This window comes from Carcharhinus amblyrhynchos, chromosome 18 (assembly GCF_965287045.1).
Source record: "Carcharhinus amblyrhynchos chromosome 18, sCarAmb.v2.hapA, whole genome shotgun sequence".
NCBI lineage: Eukaryota > Metazoa > Chordata > Chondrichthyes > Carcharhiniformes > Carcharhinidae > Carcharhinus > Carcharhinus amblyrhynchos.
The window spans coordinates 17385245-17401517 of record NC_137341.1 but is presented as its reverse complement, the minus strand read 5'-3'; the positions used below and the strand labels follow the sequence as shown (position 1 = coordinate 17401517).

Sequence of the window (16273 nt, the reverse complement as noted above, 5' to 3'; positions counted from 1 at the left end):
TACTGGGGGAGTGGGAGAGTTGTTGTGGGGGGGGGGGGGGTCTCCAGGTGAGTTGCAGTCAGCTCCCTGCGGGTTGGAGTGTTGCTCTCTGGATGGTGTGGTGCTGTGTGGCCCTGGGCTGCTCTGGCTCTGAGGTGTGAGCGTGTCCGCAGCCTTATCGGGAGTTGATTTGGCGTCAGGAGCGTCCCCAGCCTGGCCACTGACAGCTCGCTGAGTACATGCGCAGTGTCTGTGTGCTGGATGCGATGGGTTGGTGGCGGATCAGGTAGCGCTGGACACGGATAAAACCCTGAGAGAGTGGCTGAGCCAAGACTCGGCTAGTGTGGATCACTCCCAGAACAGTGTGTGTGTGTGTTTGAGAGAGAGAGAGGGAGCAGAGGCAGAGAGCTGGACCCAGACTAACTCCCAGCCACACTGACAAGTCTGGAAAGCAGCAAGAGCCTGGAAGCCGGAGCATGGGAGTCACTCGGTGGAATTGTCTGATCTCACCCACAGTGTGAGGAGGGAGAGAGAGGGAGGGGGGAGCTGTGTGCTTTTCCCTGAAGAATTCCTTCTCCTGATATTTCCTCTGTGTCAAACCCCTGGGGGATCTTTAACGGAGCGTGTTGGTTCACTAGGATGAACAGGTACAACCACTTCCCAAGTTTGGATGCTGGATTTACAGCGGGATGCCTGCCCCTGCCCGTAACATGCTCCCAGAGCTTTGGAGAATGAGGGATATTTGGTCTGTCTCGCCGCCACCACCACTACTCGCCTGAAGAGGTGGTGGGAGGAGAACAGTCCGAGAAACAGGTGAGCAAATAATAAATAAATCAATAAAACAGCTTCTAATTTGATTTTAAAACGTCAGTAACTTTGAGGTGCTTGAAATGGAAGGAGGGGGTTCACTGGAACACTTGTTCCAACACTTCAATCCTCCAGCCTTTAAAGTCCTGCGCACTTTCCATTTAAAAATGACAAGCCTGTACCTTAAAATTCAGCGTGAAATGTAACCCCCCAAAAATATCGAGGAGAGTTGTCCTGTTAAAAAGCTGTCTTCAAATCGAGACAAGTAAAAGTTAGCTCACAAGAGCTGAATTTAATGTGAAATAACGGGCCATTGGAACACATACCGTTAACTGCAAAACTGTTCTTAGCCCCAAGCAAGGTATGAAGGTGGAAGCGAATTCCACAGTCTGATCCAGGGCATTTTGTTTTACATTTCATTATTTGCTTGTACTGTCCGTGTGACATTTATATCTCCAGTCTGAATTGCTGTAGCGGAGGGTTTATTGTTTTGGTCTGTTGTTATCAAGTGCCTTCATTAAATATGAAGTGGCAACGGGAGCGCTTATTCAAACCGTTCTTGGATTGAAAAAAAAGAAACACCGTAGAAGTTAAACTGGCACGTAACTTTTTTGTTAATGGTTCCGATTTATTTTGGAATCTGGACATCAGTCGCCCTAGTTCTTCTGTGCCATGAAGTGTCCTCGTTAACTCAAGATCAATAATCTTAGTCAATAAATTTATCGGGCGTATTGTAAAATAAGATCATCTGCATTGCTGGAATTCAAACGTCTTTTAGCAAATCCAGCAGCTGAGGTACCTTAGTGAGGAGAACATTTCCTGGGTATATTTGTATATGTCTCTATTATCTGTATGGTATCAATCTGGCTGACTGGATCTGTCTCCCCCTGTGTAATGAAGTGCAATTGGTAAAATGCTATTTGAATTTAATACAAGATATCCAACGACAAACCTCGTGTGGCTGAATTTAAAATATTTTTCATTATGTCAATTGTGTTTTTGACTGCAGACTGTTTTGCAATGGTTTCTGTGTATGTTGGGGTATTGCAGACTGTCCGCTCACATTAACAACTGTGGGAACAATCCCATGCAGAAAAGAAAGGCTTGCATTTGTTTGGGAAAAGAAGCAGACACGGGTATGTTACTTTTAAGGATTGTTGCTTTTTGGCCAGTTGTGTGTGCATCAACCCAGGTGATTGGTTCTGCTACATGTGATTTCATCTCGGCCTACTCCCTTCCCCCACTTGGGGAGTCTGTTGCCACTCAACGCCAATGGTGGCTGCCCTTTTACCTGAGTACTGATCACATGGCTCAACAGTGAATCTATAGGAGGAATGGTTTGGGAGAGGGTCAAAAGGGTGGTGGGTGATGTTGGTGGTTGGGGGGAGGGGTAGAAGATGCAGGTGGCAAAGGGTGAAAAATAGAGGGGTGGACAATGAAAAGTAAGAGAAAGAGGTGTGAAGAAGGACAGGTAGAGAGGCAGGAAAAGTTCAGAAAGAACTGGAAGGTTACATTGAGGGATGTGGGCAGCAAGGAGAAACATTACAACAGGATGAGAATTTTGTTTTAAAAGTGCGCAGAGTGAGAGACACAAGAAGAAGTAAGTATTAGCCAAAATAACTTGTCAATCCAATAAAAGACAGAAATAAATGGTCACAGGAGATTGAAACACATGGTCATGCTTCATGTTCCAGAAAAGGAATGGTCTCCGTAAATTAAGTAAGCCAAATACTGATGCAACAAAGAAGTACGTAGAAGGTTTCATACCAAATAAGCTGTAAACCGATCCAGAGTCTGGAATACGATATTCATGAACGTGAAATAAAACATCTCAATAAAACACAGAAGGAATGCTATAATGGGAAATTTATAAGCAATCATCAATATGTGAATACGGAAACAAGAGGACCCTATGACAAAAGTGTTAAATGGTTAAATTAAGAACTCAATCTTAATTTTGTCAAGACTTTGTCTATTTAGAGCTTAAAGCATTTTTAATAGAATTACATAATTCAACTGCATTCTGGAAAAAAAGCTATTCACTCAGCTTAGTTCCCTAAAGAGAGAAATGAATCTTACTGATGTCTTACTGCTGACTTGTGCAGCAAAAGGTTCGTCCTTAAAACTAACATTGAAGCATTCTCCAAATCCAGACCTTCTGACTTCTACTAGCTCTGTTACTCAGCCCTTGATAGGTGTGGTACCTGACAGTCCTAGAATATTACATGCTGTTAGCAAGAACCTAATCCCGGGGAGAATGTCTGAGTGGATGAAATTATAAACGTCTGTAATTTTTAAGCAAAGATTGTGGTTCTGTTTCAAAAGTCTTGTTGCATTATTATCAGCTGTCAATCAACCGTAGTGCTTTAATAAGCCACTGGGAGAAGGGATTTTGAATCCCAATCCCTTAACTGACATTTGGAATGAATTCAGGAAAGCCTTAGAGGCAAGTCTGCTAGAGTCGGCTAAGTCAAATTGAGGGATGGGAGAGAGGCACGATGGTTGGCTGGCTAACCTGTCTCCTGATGCGCTGATTAAACAATGTAGTTGGACAATGTCTGCTCATAAATACACAGGCTATAGTGTCCAGACATCTGATTCAGGAGCACAGGATTGATAGAGAGCACCGAGCTACTAAGGAGAAAGGAGAAAACTGGGAAGAGTTCCAATATAATGTTTTTTAGCCATTGGAATGGCTTTGGAGTTGTGATATGTACTTGGCTCAATACACATTTCTGTGGGAAAACTAAAGCAGTCTGCATACAGAAGGCAACAGTGGCTATCCAGTTTACACTGACATGCTCAAACCAATCCCCCCGCCTCGCACAGTCACTCTAAACATCACAACAACATGTATTTATACCGCTCCTGCATCAAAATCAAACATCCCAAATTGCTTTGCAAGAGTGTTACCAAACAAAATTTGGCACCAAGCCACATCAGGGGATAGAAGCAGAAATGACCAGTAAAAAGCTTGGTCAAAAGGGATTCAAGGAACATCTTAAAGGAAGTGAGATGGGCAGATTTTTAAGGAAAGTTTGACTAAACTCTCTTAAATTTAGAAGAATGAGATGTGATCGCATTGAAATGCAAGATTCTTTGAAAGGACTTGGCAGGATGGAAACTGCAAGATTTGTTCCTCTGGCTGGGGAATCTAGAACACGTTGGGGAACCCTCAGGATATGTGGTTGACCTTTTAGGACCAAGATGACGAGAAAGTTATTTTCTGAGGGTTGTGAATGTTTGGAATTGTGTACCTTACAGAGTTGTGGAGTATCTTCAAGGCTAGGAAAGATAGGTTTTTGATCTCAGGGAACCAAGAGATATGGGAGAGAGTAGAAAAGTTGATTAAAGCAGAGTATCACCATGAAGGGCCATGGTCTACTCTTGCTCTATTTCTCATGTTCTAATGAGTCTTAGTCATAGAGATATACAACATGGAAATATGCCCTTCGACCCAATTCATCCTTGCTGACCAGGTTTCCTGAACTGATTCCCAATTGCCTGTATTTGGCCCATATCCTTCTAAACTTTTCCCATCCACTTACCTGCCCAAATGAGGGAATTCCAGAACTTACGAGGCCAGGCAGCTGAAAGATGACTGTGGATGAAGGTGCAATTGAAATCAGAGAGAGGTGTAAGAAGTCAGAATTGGAGGAGTACAGAAAATTTGGAGATGTGTAAGGATTGGAGGAAGTCATGTAGATAGGGAGTTAGAGAGGTTTTAAAACATAATGCCCCACAGGTCCTTTCCTCTCCAGCTAGGATCTCTCTCTCCCTCTGTGAAACAGAGCTGTGAGGAGGGACGGGATATATATTGAGCCACAGGTAGAATCAATGGTCGAAGTGTGCCTTGCCTTCTATCACCTTCACTGCTCATAAAGGTTCATTCAGAACCTTGTTGATTAATTCATATACAGAATAAGGCATAGAAAATAATGGGAGGGAAGAACAATTCTGTGTTTTAAAAGGAGAGTTTGTGTTGCAGAGTGGCTCAGACTCAAAACTCAGATAGTCCAGGACCAGACAAATGACAGTGTTACTCACAAAGTATACCACATTCTTAAAATCCATGGAAGGCTTTCATAAGCTCAGTCACTAGACCCCACAAATTAACTCCAAGATCTTGATCAACTTCCATTGATCACAATCAATCCATTTGATAAATCCTTTTGCATTTGGATGAACAATAAATTAGAATACTGCAGGGTCCTTCAGCAACAGTGAAAAGAAACAATGGTCTGGATTTAATGTTACCCATCAGATTGGGGAAGCACGACCCACTTGATGGTGAGAGAGGCCCTGTGTCAGGTCCCCTGTGGCAGTGGGGGGAGTGGTGGCAGGGAGGTGGGGGGGTCTCTGAAAGCTGTGAACATCTGCACGCATCAAGGAAATGCCTAACTTTCCAGCAATTTTGCAAGGCATTTTGACAGCAGCAGTGCAATAGTGTGCACTGATCCAAACAGACTGTACACAACAGCTACCTTCAAACAGCAAGAATGACCATCCGGTGTCCTGTTAACAACATATGCGAGGTGATTGACAAACCAAAAAATGATACTGATGCTTACAGTGAAACGATGAATTTGCGAACACATGCTTCACTCTGCCAATCTCATGGAAAACAAAGACAGCATCATTTCCTTCTCAAATGTTTGTCAGGTTTCAAATTATTTTTCCTAAGAAAGTTGGTAACTATAGGCCAAGATTGACATAGGTGCAACTGTCAACATTCTACCTCTGCAGATTTTAAAAGATATGTATTCACAGACACGGAAGCCCATGACAAAATCTACCACTGCACAACTTTCAGCATACATCGGTTCACTATTTCCATGTGGAGGATGCAATCTATCTTTTTGGGTATCACACTGATGTTCTACATCCTGGGGACTAAAGGCGCATTGATTGTTGGTTTACGTGCCATAACATCGCACTAGTGTCAATCCATGGAATCAGTCAGCCCTCATGTGACAGATCAACATCAGAAACTTCTTCAATTTTCTTTGTTCATGACCTAACCTTGAAATATCCAAAACCTTTTGAAAATGTAGCAGTTTCAAGGGAACTGTCATGTAACGCTTGCAGGAAAATGGAGGTCTGTCAATTGATCTGGTACATTTTGTGGAACGCAAATGCCAACGGCTACAAGAAGAAATGGTGAAAGATTCTAAACTCAAGAAACTGTGGAAAACCATCAGTGAAAGGCAGCCTGATTCAATTTGCATTTTCACAAACATATGAGATCATTTTGGCCTTTCAAGGAGCTAGGCATCTCCCAGAGAGTCATGTTTAAAGGCAGGCAGGTCATCATTGTGACTTGATATTCTTTAACAACTTCATCACTCACACATGGGTATAGAACAGACAAGAAGACTCTCGAGAGACAGTCTATTGGCCAGGTTTGAACAATGACAGTGAAGTGGTCATCAAGAATTACAAGGGTCATTGCATTAGATTCTGCATGAAGTTCCTACCCATCCTTGATCCAAAATCACATACGATCTGTTTCATTTCCTTGGCACTAACTTCAGCGTTTTTGTCAACAAAGTACCCCATTATTCAACAATTGCACAATATGTCAAGCACAACTGTCGTGCAAACTCTAAGTGCTATTTTCAGTTTATTTTGTGTGCCAAGAGTGATCATCATGGATAACAGTCTGCAATTTATTGATATTCCATTTCAGGATATGTGTGAGAAGTGGAATATCGATTACACTTTTTTTTTCTCCTCATTACTCGAGATCAAATAGCCTAGCTAAATTAATTATATACACAATGAAATCCTTAATCTGGAATGTAGAAAGACCAAGCAATATCTACACATTGCAATCTACACACCCCCTCTCCCTAACCGACACATCTTGGAACACTAAAAGCCAATTTAGCATGGCCAACCCACCTAACCTGCACAACTTTGGGCAGTGGGAGGTAACTGGAGCACCTGGAGTAAACCCACACAGTGTGAACAGGCAAACTCCACTCAGTCACCCAAGGCTGGAATCAGTCCTTGGCGCTGTAAGGCAGTAGTGCTAACCACTCTGCCAACATGCCACCCTGATACTGTGCTGCTGATATCTTGACGCTATCTACCCACGTGGGTAGTCTAAATGAATGAACCCACAATGGTTTCGACCTATCTCTTTTGCATGATCAGTGTCTGGACATCACTATAACAATGCTGGGGCACAAAGAACTGTTGGCATCTGATTGGCTGGAAGCTCTAGTGGGCAGTACTTCTATTGCTGGGGGACCTCTGACCAGTAGGTGAGTCCCCTATCTTTCTGACAGAATCCCAACTATTGACTATAATATAATTTGCTTTCTTTGTTGCAGACACGTTATTTTGGACCTGGGATGTTATTCTGTTACAAAGAATTAAGTAGAAAATGCAGCCCATGAAGGTTTAGGACAGATGTTGGGAAGTATTCCTTTATTTGGAGAGTGCGAGCCAACAATAATTTGAACTGTTAGCTGTAGCCAGTACACAGCCCCCATGGAAGAGACAGCTAGTTGCTCCAACAGGAATATGGTAGAGTAAGTATTCTGGAAGGAAAAGTCAAAGAACTATCTTTGCTTGAACTTACTTAGTGATCATTGTACCCTGAAAAGACATCTTCTAAATTACTCTTCAACTTCCTCATGTTACAAGAGAAGATCCAGCCTGGTCATTCCTGATTGCTATAATCTCACAATTCTGGTATGATCCTGGAATATCTTCTCTGCAACTGTCCAATGTTTCTATATCCATTTCACAAAATGGTATCCAGAACAGAACAGAGTATAACAGATGTGTGGGCTTAACAAGATTTGATACAAGTTGAGCATAACTACTCTTTCTTAATTCCAGCTCTCTGCAAAAGAAGAACATAGCTCTCATTTTGTTTCTGTGCTTGCCTTATTACCTTTTCATTATTTGTGTACTCTCAGATCTGTTTGCTCTATATTGTATTCAGATTCTTATTTTCGAAGTAATATGTGATCTCCTTATTTCCTTAATAATTTTCCTTCAATTTAACACCTCGCACTTATTTATGTGCCAATTATATGCAAATTCTGCAAGTTTATTAATGTCTTTGTTAAGTGATTGTAGTCTTCCCGTGATTAACTATCTCCCTAATTTGGAGACATTTGCAAATTCAGGAATTGTGTTTTTAAATTTTAAGTCGATAATCAGTAATGTAGATTTTGAACAACACCAGCCCCAAAATTAGTCCTTGAAGGATCCCACATCTGCACTCTGGCTACTGTTTCTTCTTACTCTTTGCTTTGTGTCTTGTTTGTGACCCACTCAGATACTTGCCACTGTCATTCATTTGCCCAATATGTGCGACCTTATTGAAGGCCCTTGGAAGATCTAGACATTTACATATACGACAGTACTTTTGTCTACTCTTTCTGTTAATTCTTCAAAGACTTCTATATGGTTGCTAAGAAATCCATGTTGATACATTTTTTGGTTTCTAGATTCATTGCCATGTTCCCTTTAGTAAGAATTAATTCCTGCCACAGATGTTAAATTGATTGGTCCATAGTTCCCTGGACATGTTCCATCTCCTTTCATAAATAGGTATAATGTTAGCTGCCTGCCAGTCCTCTGGCACGACACAGTTTCAAACAAATTATTTAATATGTGTCAGGATACCTCTGCGACACATTCTTTCAGTTCTTTTAAAATGCATTGTTTGCATTTTATCCAGACCGCGGGTTTTATCCTCTTTGATTAGTTTATTTAATACCTTTTTTATTTTTAATGCAGTTACATAATTTCTAATTCTATCATCTGATGTCACGTCCACCTGGCAAATACTGAAGCAAAATAATTATCTAACATTTCTGCCGTTTGTCTATCGCTTCCTGTTATTTAATCTGGCCCATCCCTTAGTGGCCTATTCCCAGCACGACATTTTATTTTATCTAGGTGTCTGTGGAATACTTTGCTACTTTGTTTTATGTTCCTTGATAATTTGATTTCACAGGTCCTCTTTGTCTTCCTAAGTCTTTTTTTTATTTCTCTCCTGATCTTTTTATATTCTTCCTTTTCACGTCCTCCCCTGTCATCCAAACACAAAATGCATGTCTCTATCCTTCCCCTTACATGTCTTTATTCATGATGCCTCACTAATGTTTAGTTTGCAAGTTTTTCTTTAGCAGAATATATTTTTCCTGAGCTCTGTTGAGTACCATTTTAAATGTTTCCCATTGTTGTTCCTGATGATCTTTGGGCAATATTCTTGTCCAGTTTATTTTTCCAAGGCTTATTCTCAGCTTCGCAAAGCCAACTTTTCTTCGGCCTAGTTCTCGGTCTTCCATGTGTTCATGTTCTTCCCAATTATTATCGGAAACAATGTTATATTATGCCTTGGAATTTTGAAATTGGGCTTTGAATTTCTGACTGCATTGTGGCATTTCAGAAAATGGCATTCTTTGACTAATTAGTATCAGTGTCAAATGTTCCTAACTGGAAAGGAGTAAGCACATCTGGATGTGGAGTAATGCTGTGGATAATCTTTGAAGAACATCCTTCTCTCTTATAGAAGTGTAAACCTTCCACATGTCTTGTGGTCACTCTAATTAAGGTTGACAATTTAGTGCTAACATGTGACATGCTATAATATGATTGTGTTGCTTTGTACCCATGAGGAATTGGGTTCACTATTTCAAGCTGGTGTCAATGTAGGATCTTAACAACTTAGTTGACGGTGAGAAACAAGACTAGATTGAATTTGAGCCTATTTGTCAGAGTGTAGGACAGAGTACTAGCACAGCATATCACTCACTTTGTTCACTAGTTTGTGAGACCTGATGTTGTCAGATAAACAGCAAGCTTTGAACTTTTCACTGTCATACTTTCAGGTTCTGAAACTGATGTTTTTCAGAATGATAATGAAGAACTGGGAGACTGTTGTCAGGGCAACACTTCACATTCTAGAACTAATGTGTTTTTTTTATTTTTCTTCTTGTGGTTGGAAGTAATGGCTATGTGTCACAAGCAATCACCCAGCTCCGATCACAGGAACATGTATTGGTTAAGGGACTTTTGTCAGTGGAAGAAATTGCTGCATAGATTTCTGTCATCAGTTAGCTTGATGTGACATCTCTTTATTCCAATTTATTGCCCTTACCTCTCCACTGGAGGTTTTGCCCTTTTTAGTGGGGCACAATCCCATGCCCGCCGATTGTCAGCTAAGTTTCCAGTGTGCGAGGCCGGACTGTTAGCAAGCCCTTCAACTAGCACTTCAACATAATGTCCTGGCCAACATTCATCCCTCAACCAACACTAAAAGAAAACAAATTACTTTATTAAAGTGTGCAAACTTGACTTCCACATTTGTCTGTATTATGGCAGTGACTGTGTGTCACAATTACTTAGTTGGCTGTGGGATCTGCTGGGTTTATGAGAGGCGCTATATAAATGCGAGTTCATTCTTTGTGGCAATATTGTAGTTGAGTGCGATCTAATCCTTTTGACATTCAGAGATATGACTGTACAGGCACTGTAGCTGGAGCTATTGGAGAAGAATAAGAAGCAAGAACCCAGGGTGATTTCTTTTCCCCATAGAGAGGAGTCCAATTGTACTTCCTATTAAATGTGACTGAGAGGGTTTATCATCTACCTGTGCGGAACTCCCTCAGTACTGAACTGGAGTCCCAGACCAGACTTTACCATCGAGTGCCTGGACTGGAGTGACTCTGCAGCATAAGCAGGAGTAGAATTGACCGGGGCTGCTGCTACAGATAGGTGTTCACCAAGCCCTGTATGCATCAACATCACACACTCAGCCTTGGTGCCCCCTGCCAGGGCACTCACCATCAATACTTGTGCATCAACAACCCTGGGCAAAGTGGCACCATTAGAATTGAACCTCAGTGTAAGGAAACTCCTGGGTGAGAAGAATAGGGAAAACCACTTGGCCAATTTCTACTGTCGGTATTTTTGAACTAGTTATTTTCCCATCCTTGCCGGCGACATTGACTTAAACCTGTCATTAGCTATTATACAGTGGGGACTGAGTTTCTCAACAGCACAGCTTATATTTACGCATTCAGTATGTGCAAGCAGCAACATCAGACGTAAAACATACCAAGACGGTGACTGTTATTTCTGCAGTTAGAATTTGCTAGAAAGTATTCTGCCTGGCCAAAAGATGTACTGGTGAGGTGGATTGGCCATGCTAAATTGCCCCGTAGTATCCAAAGGTGTGTAGGTTTAGCCATGGTGAATGTGCGGGGTTATGAGGATAGGGTGTTTGGGGGGCAGGGTGTTGACAGTGGGGGCAAGGAAGAGGCAGTGACCCTGGATGAGATGCTGTTTTGAAGAATCGGTGCAGAGTTGATCGGCCAGATGGCTTCCGTCTGCACTGTTGGGACTCTTTGGATTCTAAGGCCTGCGTCGCACCTTTAGAAGCCTGTATAGGCAACTGTAGGAAGCAGAGAGCTATCTGCAGGCGAATAATAAAAGAGAAACTAAAGGTAATTGGTATATAAGGATCAATTGCTATAATGGAAGGTGCTTAGTGTCGTTGAGTGCTGCTTTGTGTTTGCAGCAGGCTGGAAGCAAACATTCTGAGCAGTGTCTCCTCCTCAGTCACTCATGGCAAAAGGAGGTCTTTTCAACCTTTTGTCCTTCTGCAGTTGAGATCACTATGTAAGCTAGTGCAGAATGACCTCCATAGGCAATCTTCGCTTTCTCTTGATCCATCGAGAATGCCTATATGAAGTTCCAATAATCCGAGCACCTTTAATGTAGGAATATTTTCAGACAATTTGCTGGGGGCCAGGAGAAACAAAAACGTTGACAGAACTGATTAATCATGGGAAAACAAGGAGAACTGATTGAGCTAGGTGGAGAAAGTGGATTGGCTTTATGCTGTGCCGTGATGGGATACTCCAAGGATCTTTACAACCAGTGATGCATAGGCACTGTTATAATGTAACATACAGCAACCAATTTGCGCACAGCAAGGTTGCAAACGCTGACCTGTTTGTAACCCTGTTGTTTGAGGCATACATATTGACAAAGGCATTGTCAGGATGCTCCAGCTCATCCCCAAAGTTTTGCTGTGGAATTTTTCACTATAACATGAGAGAGCAGATGGGGCATCATCTGTAAAACTGCTGGTAGGATTTTCCAGCCCTTCCTGCCAGCGGGATCTTCTGGTCCCGCCAATGGTGAATCCCAGCAGAGAGTTCCCCAGCAGCAGAACGGGAAAGCCATGCAAAGCACCACAGACATCAGCAGCACTGGAAGTTCCCATTGATGGTCAATAGCAAGTAGTCGCTGCCACTAGGAAACATGCCACTGGCGGGCTAGAGAATTCCGCCCCCGTGTCTCTGATAGTGTACCACTTATTCAGTACTGAACTGGAGTGCCAACCTAGAGTATTGTACTCGGGTCTCTGGAGTGGGTTATAAACCCACTCCCAGAGACCTGAGTGCAATACTCTAATGCTAAAATAGGTGACAGAGCAGGCAATAAAATGGATACAAAAATTTTATAGACGGATATAGATGAGCTAGGAGAATGGGTCAAAATTTGGCAGATGGAATTTAATGTAGATAAGTGTAATATTATTCATTTTGGCAAAAAAAAGGTAGATTATTACCTAAATGGAAAGCAGATTTAAAATGCATCCGGGCAGAGGGATCTGGGTGAATGTGATAATGAATCTCAAAGTCAGTATGCAGGTACAGAATGTAATAAAAAAAAAGGCAAATGGGATGTTGGCATTTATTGCAAAGGGGCTGGAGTATAAAGGTAGAGAAGTGTTGTTGCAATTGTACAGGGTGTTGGTGAGACCACATCTGGAGTACTGCATCCAGTTTTGGTCTCCTTATTTGAGGAAGGATGTAGTGCCATTGGGGGCAGTTCAGAGGAAGTTCACCAGATCGATTCTGGGGATGAAAGGACTGATGTATGTGGAGAGATTAAACAGTTTGGGCTAGTACTCACTGGAGTTTAGAAGGGTGCGAGAGGATCTGATCGAAGTACACAAAATACAAAAAGGGATTGATAAAGTAAATGTAGACCAAATGTTTCCTGTTATGGGGCAATCTCGAACAAGAGGTCGCAGGAATCAGTTGAGAGGCAGTAGATTTAAAACTGAGATAACGAGGAACTAGTTCTTGCAGAGGGTAGTGAATTTGTGGCACTTGCTGCCCAGTAGCGCAGTGGAGTCTAAATCATGGTTTCCAGAAAGAGATGGATATATTTCTAATACAAAAAAAGCTCATGGATATGGGGAACAGGTGAGGAGGTGGATTTCAGACCAGGGAGAGATCTGATTAAATGGTGAAGCAGGTCTGAAGGGTTGAATTTGCCTACTTCTGCTCCTAATTCCCACATTCCTATGTTCTAAGTCTGAGATGGGAGTGTTAACCTTGCTGAGGCACATCTAGTGCCTAACTGTGGACTGTGTAAAGCCCTAGTGGGCTAAAGATGTGTCAACAGCTGTGGAACAAAGGGATGCACAAATGGCCAGGGTCAGGAGAGCAGATAGTGAAAGAAGTGGTACAAGGTTGGAGGAAGCTGCAGAGATATTGTCAGATGAGGTCTTGGAAGGAATTGAAGATGAGGATAAGCAGACAGATAATGTAGGTCATGATCCACCTCAGAAAGCCAGGCAGTGGAGGATAATACGACTGGGATCTAATTCCTACCTACTTTCCAAGCTTTTATTTAGAAAGATGCACAAAGTTGCAATCATTCACCTCCAAAACTAACAGCCATAATTTCAAGATATATAGGAGTGCAAGCGAATCCCCAGTTAATGCTTACCACCTGAATATAATTAAAGGCTCACTTAGTATACAATTAACAGTCATCAAGGAGAAGGAGTAATGTGCAAGTGGGACAAGATATAAATAACTGAAATTTACACATGTTGAATTTTGTGGAGGATGGGGAGGCTGACAAGGAGAACATTGAAGAAATTAAATCAAATGAATCTGTCGATAAGGGTTTCAGCAGTGACTGAGGCAGCAAGGGACAGCGCTGTGGAGCTTGTACTGTAAATAGTTTGGTGATAGATACGTCAGTAAGAATCTGTAGGCACTCGAGATGGCAAAAGCATTTGGTGGGTCAGAAACTTACTCAGAGGTGACGTGATTCAGTTGGAGAGTAAGGCATATTTTTTGAGGGAAGTATTCCAGCTTCAAAAAAGAAATGAGTCACATTTCCATGGAGAAATAGAAATAAGAACATGAGAGAGAAACTAGGAACATAGGAATTAGAGTCAGCCATTTAGTGTTTTGAACCTGTTCTGCTATTCAGTGAGATCATTCCAAACCTATGACCCCATTCCATATTCCTCTCTTTATCCCAATTTACAAAAGTCAGATGTAGAATTAACTGGTGATCCAGCACCAATTGCCATTTGTTGAAGAGAGTTCCAAACTTCTGCTACCCTTTGCGTGGAGAAATGTACCCTGACTTCACTCTTGGAACGCTTGATTCTAATTTCAAACTATGCCCTCTCGTCCTCCACTCTCCAAGCAGTGGAAAGAATCTCTCTCTCTCGCTGCCCTATCAGTTTCCCAGAACATCTTTTAAGACTTTGATCACATTATCTCTTAACCTTCTGAATTCCAGGGAATACAACACTCAGTTGTGTAGTTCAGTCCTTGGAGTCCCCAACACCGCTCCTAGTGGACACCAATAGTCACATGCTGCCAGTCAGAGAATCTGCCCAGACCTTACTCCCTGCCACTCCGCTAATTTCCTCAAATCAGTCATTTCTCTTCAACTTCACGAGCTTCAATATTTTTCACCTCTAACCCCTCCCCACCAGAAATACATCTTTCACCTTTTGGGTTCTTAAAGGGATAGCATCGAGAAGGAATGTGTGGAAATGTTTGACAAATGTTTTTGATGGGGGGGAGGCCATTTGTTATGCTGATCCCATGGATGATATGGATGTAATTTATGTTACCGAGTTACATGTTTACGAAAGCACAGGGAAAGGTTTGCCAAACACTTTGTCATGTCGACGCTGCCTGCTAATCCTCTTGTAATTCTGTTTTGGAACTTGCAATTCCTGTAAAGTTGAACATAGAGAAGATGATTCAGATGCCTCTGTTGAAAGATATACCCAGTTAGTACAGCTCTCCCACTCTGCCTCTTTGCCTTTCCTCTATCACTTTGCAAATCTTTCCTTTTCAAATCCATGCATCCCATTCTCTTTTTGAAAGTTGCTATTGAATCTGCTTCCTCAGTTCTTTCAGGCCATTGTTACAAATCATCACAATTTGTTGCATAAAAACTTTCCCCCTGCCCCCCTGCCCCCCCCTCCCCCCCCTTTCCCCAGCTATCTTCCCTCTGGCTCTCTGGCCAATTACTTTGAATCTGTGTCCTTCGATTACCAACCCTCCTGCCAGTGTAAACAGTTTCTCCTTGTCCACTCTGTAAAAACCTCTCATAGTTTACCAATACTCTGAGGGATAAGATTCCAGTAACGATCACTGTTAAGTGCAGTGATTAGGTCACAGAGAGTAACTGTTTCAGTCACCATGCATCAACTCTATGGATTATCCTGGCTGCTGACATTCTGTTACTAATGCTCACTGCCAGAAGAAAGGAATATTTTAAATGGGTTAACAGTGTCCCACCTAGTGCGTCTTACATTGTTCCTGCAATTTCTTTAATTGACAGTTACACCAATCTATTCTTGGGCTGTGGCCTCTCTTTACTCTTGCATCTTGAGCCACAAAGCTATTTTAGTACCTTAGAGTCACTCTCAGGAGCCCATTCTAAGTGCAACACCTTCCTGTGCAATCTGTAACTATATCTTTCTGCACTATGCATCTCCACATCTTTGTTCAATGTCATTTCGCCAGAACTTATAACTGTTATCAGTGCTGACTTCATTTTATTAAGACTATATATAGACATTCACTTCTTAAAGAGGAAGTGTATGCTGCACAATTGTCATATAATCCTAAATGTTATGAAGAGAGTGATCCGTTCGCTTACTGGCATTTAATAATTCTTCCATTTCCCTCTTTCTGTTCAATAATAAAATTCAAGGCACAGTGGGATGTAATTCAATCAGGGAATATTCCAATGGACTGATTATATTCCATTCAACATCCATACAGTGCTCACTCGCTGAAGCAAGGCTGCACTGAATACTGATTGGGTTGGAAAAGAATGGTGGTATCTTCACCTCTTCTGCAACCCAAGGGCATTTGGTCCACATGCATCCCAGTTGCTGGCTTGACAGAGGTCAACTCAGTCAGCAAATAGCAGAGAATCAAACCTGTGACCTTGATATTCCCACAACGACAGGAGGAAGCTGCCCGTCCTCTCCAGCTACCTTACCTTTAGATTGCTGTGTTTCAACCTCATAAATACACCTTAGCTCCATATCTCTTTGTAGTATTCTTACTCAACAAAAATCTATCAACCTCAGTCATGAAAGTTCCAACTGACACTTCTTCACAATTTCTTGAAAAGAGAGTGTATGGGAATTATTTGTGTTAAAAAG

General features: G+C 41.9%; 1 long non-coding RNA gene across 1 annotated transcript in view; it reads left to right on the top strand.

The window, feature by feature from the left end:
* Positions 1 to 217: 217 nt before the first annotated feature.
* The window catches only part of LOC145354657 (uncharacterized), a 66635-nt gene continuing 50579 nt past the window's right edge, over positions 218 to 16273 (top strand). The window contains exon 1 of the long non-coding RNA XR_013888893.1: positions 218 to 792. This is a non-coding gene — a long non-coding RNA (uncharacterized LOC145354657). The remainder of the gene's footprint in view (positions 793 to 16273) is intronic.